The following is a 6675-nucleotide window of genomic DNA, read 5'->3' as shown; positions in this document are numbered from 1 at the left end:
AAACTTATAACGAATAGGATTTGAACTCTAAACTTATTGCGTGCAGGCTAAACACTTCAACCATGCATCGTTTCATTTCCAAGCGCAAGCTTTAAGATTTGAATATGAAGCATTTAAGAAACTGAAGAAGAAGAAAGTAATAATTGAAGAGAGAAAAAAATAACATTAAAAAGGGTAGATAAAGCCTGCATTTTTGCTGATCCTTGAGCCTCTTCTCCAAAACAAGTCATAAATAAGTTTTACATGAAAAAATAATTACTAAAAGAACAATTCTTATAAAGTAAAAGTGTAATTTCAATATCATGAAAGTTTGACAGTTTACATGTGGGTGATTCCTTGGAATGGAACCAATTGATATACAACGATGGGACTTCTGACTTTATGTTTTGAATCATCCCAAACAAGTGAAGCTGATGCCATAGGATTGGCGCCAAGAGGATCACCATTCACCTCTACCTTAAAGGATAGACGTTGTCCCCGTCTGCTAAATAAGAGAGTTTCTGGTGTGACACTGATCTTAAGCCCACTTGGGACATTGACCATTGCTTTGTAGACTGAAGTTGTTGCACCAACATTGGTCACTGTGCGATAGAACACGACATGGATCGGGTCGGATCCATTGTTAACTTGGACCTGCATCGATGGGTAGTTGAGACCATCATAGCCTTGGCCGGCAGGTATGGCGGAGCAGTTGTTATATTGACCACCAGTCACGATTCCCAAGGCAGCACCGTCTATGTGATCTTTACAGAGAAATTGGGCGTATGACAATTGGTCCATGTCATACACTAGGCCTGGGTGAACAACATGTCTTGGATCAAATAGACCCGAACCGTAGGCAAATTCTGCGTCCTCATTCAGCCTTGGGTCCATCATCTTTGCTGAAAATAAGAAAGAAAAACGGTTAAAGATATGGTATAGGCACCTTTGAATCTTCATACATAATGGGCTATCTGGGTTCGCAACTTCCAAGGTTAGGCACATCTAGAGCAGTTACGGTCATGGGTTTTATTCAATCCATCTTGTACATCTCACTTGGAAACCATGAGAATGTTAAAGCGGGGGCCATACATAGCTCCATCAAGTGAGATGTGCAGTTGCGATGGAATATAACATCATATACAATAGGATGGCAACTGCCCTCGTTGCAACTATTTGTAAGCACCTGCCATGGTTTTTTCTCCCCTTATATTGGCAAAAATAGGCACCTACCATGTTGAGAATTGAGTATTCATTTCAATGGAGAGAGCAGCGACATTTTGCAGATTATTTTTATGAATTGCAATATAGAACTATTGGCATGTTATTTGGCGAATCTCTAATTATATTTTTGTTTGCAAAAGGCAAATCAATGGATTTCCAAATTCACACATTTACAGACCGAAGCAAATTAAAAAAAAACAGAGAACAACACTACTATTTTGATGCAATCTACCAACTATAGAATTCTTTGAGTGAAGTAAAAGATCAAACTTAAGAAACCACAGTTAGATCTATACATCTACAATCAGATACTAATGTGTATTTTATTTGTTTAAGGCATCATTGTCAATGCAAAGCAACTATTATAGAGGAAAAATATCAAATAAAACAAAATAGAAAACAAATTTACCTGTGGTCATGAGAGCAGACTTGATTGCAGCAAAAGACCAACGAGGGTGGAAAGACTTGACGTATGCAGCCGCACCACTCACATGAGGACATGACATTGAAGTTCAAGACATTATATTATAGTTAACCATTCGTTCGTCATCCTTCTTCCCAGTCAGTGAAGATAATGGTGTATATGCGGCCAGAATATCTAGCCCAGGGGCAGTGATATCAGGCTGTAATCAAGGGTATGGTTATTAGATCAAGCAACAATGATTAGCACTATCCGATCATTTAGAGGACAGAAGGGGATGCATGGCATCCAGTCATTGGGCAGAGTACCTACTCAGCCAATGACCCGATTTGCTCTCCCTTTTAAGCATGTAAAATACTACATTACCTTGAGGATTCTTGGTGAGAGTGTATTCGGGCCACGAGATGAGAAAGATGCAATTTGTGGAATGCTCACATTAACTGTATAAGACTTGTATATAACTGTATAAGGCGACCTTCAAGAAAAATAGAGGAAAAAATCAATTTTAATGGATGATGTTTGGAACAATCTTTGTGCAACAAGTATATACGTGATGTAATATAGCAATTCATAGAGCTTTGAAGAATAATTAAGATGGCAAAATCAGGTTTTTGGAAGGTCTGTTGGCTTCAGTCTCCCATTGCAGACAACATTGTCAAGAGTTGGCAGTCTTATTGATATGGCCAAATATCGTGGGTGGGCTTTAATTAGAGTTCCAGATATGACTACTCCATTGCTTAACTTTATATTGACATCAAATTGCTTCCCAAATACGAATTCGGGTGATATTCAAGGATGGGTTTGTGTCACAAATAACCCTATCCTCCTCTGGAATTAGCTAGATGAACAAGGTTAGGGGCCCAACCGAGAACGAAGGAGCTGTAGGCTGACAGAGAAGGATCGTCACCTACGATACACGCCACCGCGCAACAACAACAACAACAACTACGCAATTGCGCAAAAAGGGAGTGAAGATTAATGTATAGTGGTGGTCAATGCATGGAAGCCTCTCACTTCAAGGTTTCATTGTAACCGTTACCCATGTCAGGAATTTAAGTGAGGAGATCGAGTTTCAATTTACTTACCTAGTGGAATTGATGTAATCATTTATCGTCATTGATTTGTTGGTATCCACTAAAACTGCTGGTAGAGCAAAAGGGAAAGCTGCGTCTTGGCTTTTGTAACTCTGAAAGATGATTCCAGCCCCTCCAATGTCCCTAACACTGGAGTCAAGGTCTCCTTTTACCAAATCACAAAGAACAATCTTCCCTTTCACCTTGTTGGGATCTAGAGTCTGATCACAAAAACTGCAAACAAATTGTTAAGCAATCATGAGTACAAGCTATAATCCTATTGCAGACATTTTATAGGGTGCGAATCTTCAACCCACTTTTGAAAAATAATTTTTGACAAATATAACCGTACGGATCGGATGTCTATGGTCAAAAACCTAAGGATTGCCTCTTGTAGCGAATTCTTTTAACGTGTATGTGAGATTTTATATATATATACACTACACGCGCAAACGAACCCCAAGAATTTCTAAAAATTATCTTGAACTTTCCCGAGGAACGCAAAGACTATACAAGTATGCAGTTGTTCTTACGTTGGATATTGCTCGTAGCCACTTGAACTGCTTCCTGCCTGGGCCTCAGTGATGAGTGGGTAATATTTCTTATTCGGGGAATAAGTATTTAATGACATGCCCTGTCATTTTAAAAAGAAGAACCAAATTAACAAACTTAATATATAAGCTAAAACAAGCGACCTAGCTAGAAAAAAAGATTGTGAAGAAAATTTTGAGTGAAGAGCCAAAGGTATACTGTAATCTGCATGCCATTGCCCAGTGCAAGTTTGGTTCTGAACTGCCGATCAATGGAACTCGCCGCCACCGTAAGGATCCATGGTGACACATTCTCCACCATGCCAGGGTCAGGGCCATCGTTCCCAGCCGACGCCACCGTGATAATTCCCTTACTCATGGCATGAAATGACCCGATCGATATTGCATCCTTCAGGTATCCATTGTTCATGCCGCCTATGGAGATTGAGATCACATCAACACCATCGGCGATGGCATCGTCGAAGGCAGCAAGAATGTCGATGTCGGAGCAGCCAGTGTCTTCCCAGCATACCTTGTATGCAGCAAGGCGAGCTGCAGGGACTGCACCCCGCGCAGTGCCATTAGCAAGCCCATACATGCTTGCGTTTGGAACTTGGACACCAGCTGCAGTTGATGCTGTGTGGGTGCCATGACCCTTAGTGTCAACTGTAGATAGTATATCAGAGGGTTGAAGTTGCGTGAAGGGTCCGTCTATTCTATAATAGTTGGCTCCGATGAGTTTGCTGTGTCAATTTAATTATTGAAGGTTGGGAGTGTAAATCTTTGATTGAATCAGAGAGAGAGAGAGAGAGAGAGAGAGAGAGAGAGAGAGAGAGAGAGAGAGAGAGAGAGAGAGAGAGAGAGAGAGAATACTTGTTACACCCACTAAAATGCTCAGATCTTTCACATGTGCCCTTCCATTTAGCAGGAGGAGGTCCAAGATCCTTGTCGTCAAAGCTCTGTGAATGGGGGCTGATACCTATGTTTATATGAGGAAAGATGGCATCATTTTCTTGAAAATAATCAATTTTATGAAAAAAAGAAGAAGAAGAGCTCCTTCAAAATAAAAAATAAAAAATAAAAATAAAAAGAAGAAGAGCAACAAATGTGATTGGGTCAAGTTGGCTAGAAAACCAAGGAACAACTTATGCATATCTAATCAAACCATTGCTTACATTCATAATACCCTTTAATGCTTACCTGTGTCCAAAACTCCAATGATGACATCACTTTCAAACTTGAGCTGCCTTTTTACATTCAAAGGGAAGCCGACGAAATCCCACGATCTTGTGGTGTGAAGCTTGTGATAGGAATTAGGAAATACTGATGTCACGCCTTCAGTTTCTGCACATTATTAAGTAATAGTATATTAAACAAGCTAAACTATTGGAAAAATTGATTGTGTATACAATAGTCAATGTACTTGTGTTTCATACTAACCAGCTAATCTTTTTGCTTCCTCCAGTGAGAGTTTTGCAGCGAATGCATTGAAACTTCGCTTGTAACTGTAGACCATTGTCTCTCTTGCAATGTCATGGCTGCCAAAATGAATTTCATGAAATTAAAGCAAATTGCTCATCACATGCTCAAGGAATGCCAATAATTAATTGTGAACGAGTGGAAACTTTTTTCATAGTATACACATTTATGATTTAGTATCAATGACAAATAAATTTTCGAAACTTAAGTTTGATAGGAAAACTCATTCATTTGAGAAACTACTGTTACCATTTTGATGTAGGATTGGTTGGAAAACATCATGTGGCACCAGCCATGATTGTTTGGGCAAGCTAGGTTTATATATATATATATATATATATATATATATATATATATATACAGAGAGAGAGAGAGAGAGAGAGAGAGAGAGAGAGAGAGAGAGAGAGAGAGAATGCTAAATGAAGCATGTCATATGGGTTGTATGATTTTTTTTTGTTTTATTTTAAAAGTTTGATCATACAGATGAGATCTGTGTGCCTGGTATTATACGGATCAAGTCATGTAGTGTTTGGTTTCAAGACATGGTTGGTTTTTATAATGTTTAAAAATTGATGGCCAAAAATCATAAATCTTCAAGACTCCAAATATATATCATGATAGACTGCACCTGTCGATGGATTTAGAGAGGGAGAGAGAGAGAGAGAGAAAGGAGAACATTCACCATTCAACATTACCAAAATACATCCAACAGAATATTGGATGGGAGAGAAACAAAAGAGAAATAGAGAGAGAGAGAGAGAGAGAGAGAGAGAGAGAGAGAGAGAGAGAGAGAGAGAGAGAGAGACCTGCCGGTTACAGATGCAAGCATGTGATGGTGCGTGTCTGAGAGAAAATTGGATGGCACGTCTCCCATGTACACGATGTATGACTGCCAATGTTAGACAATTTAATATATGAAATGATTAATCTATGTCAAGTATCAACAGAAAATCTTAAGTCATGTGAACCACCAATAATTGCATGAGATTTATGACTTCCAAATAATCAAATAGGCAAAATGATATCCAATTGACTCACTAGCTACCTACTTGTGAGAAATAAATTTGAGCTAGTCTCATCAATTACTTACCTTCCTTTCCGTGGTGCTACTGCAATGGACCATCGTGAGTAATAGGAAGCAAATTATGAAGGACATTTTTGACGTACCCATTTTCTTTATCTGTTTGGCAAAAGATACTTGGAAGAAATTGGTAAAATGGATTTGGTAGGAAAAATAAGGGAATTTATTTGAAAGGAATTTGGATTCTTTTTCTTTGACTGCCTTTTACATGCATGCCAAACGGAAAAACAAATGCATTTTGGAATCCTTAATTCCCAAGAATCGCTCTACTTCCCAAGCAGAATCTTCACTTTTGCTAGACACAATGGAGGGCAAGGAGAAGATCGGTAAGTTGTTTTCACGTGGTAAGTATTAATAAGGTGATCAGTTGCTAGCCTGTGGTTGAGATCTTTTTCCCTTAAATTCTGGATGTTAGAAAACTTTCTGCATTTAGACAATCATAAAGATACCCTTGGCATTACAAAGAATGGAAAATCAATATATGAGCTGGATCCCAGCAACCTGGATCCGAACTTGAATTTTATGCTGCAAATATGGATCTGAACTGAAATTGCAGTAGAGTTGAACTCGTATATGAAGTTTTATATGGTAGTACTGATTCTGACAGTGTTTGTAAACGAGAGTTTTCATGGAAATAAGCATAAATAGGTTGATTTGTATTGTTGTATATATTTCCACACATGCATGGATCTAAATAGATTCAGATTGAGTCCAAAATAACATAAATATGAAGTCGATCTAAATATATAAGTAGATCTTATTTTAAAATCCATGTGTGTGTAGCATGTCTAATTTGTAGTTTGGATCAAAAGTCCCTCTGGATCCAGTCCCATTGATGACCATTTCTGATCAATTAGACAAACCGTGCTTGGAGATCCATTTGTTAAA

The 6675-nt window shown here is 38.5% G+C and overlaps 1 pseudogene; it reads right to left on the bottom strand.

The window, feature by feature from the left end:
- Positions 1-318: 318 nt before the first annotated feature.
- Positions 319-5829, bottom strand: LOC149812766 (subtilisin-like protease SBT4.14; annotated as a pseudogene).
- Between the last annotated feature and the right edge of the window lie 846 nt (positions 5830-6675).

The sequence above is a fragment of the Nuphar pumila genome, chromosome 16, assembly GCF_984573655.1.
Source record: "Nuphar pumila chromosome 16, dmNupPumi1.hap1.1, whole genome shotgun sequence".
Classification (NCBI taxonomy): domain Eukaryota; kingdom Viridiplantae; phylum Streptophyta; class Magnoliopsida; order Nymphaeales; family Nymphaeaceae; genus Nuphar; species Nuphar pumila.
This window is presented reverse-complemented; position numbering and strand designations above follow the sequence as displayed.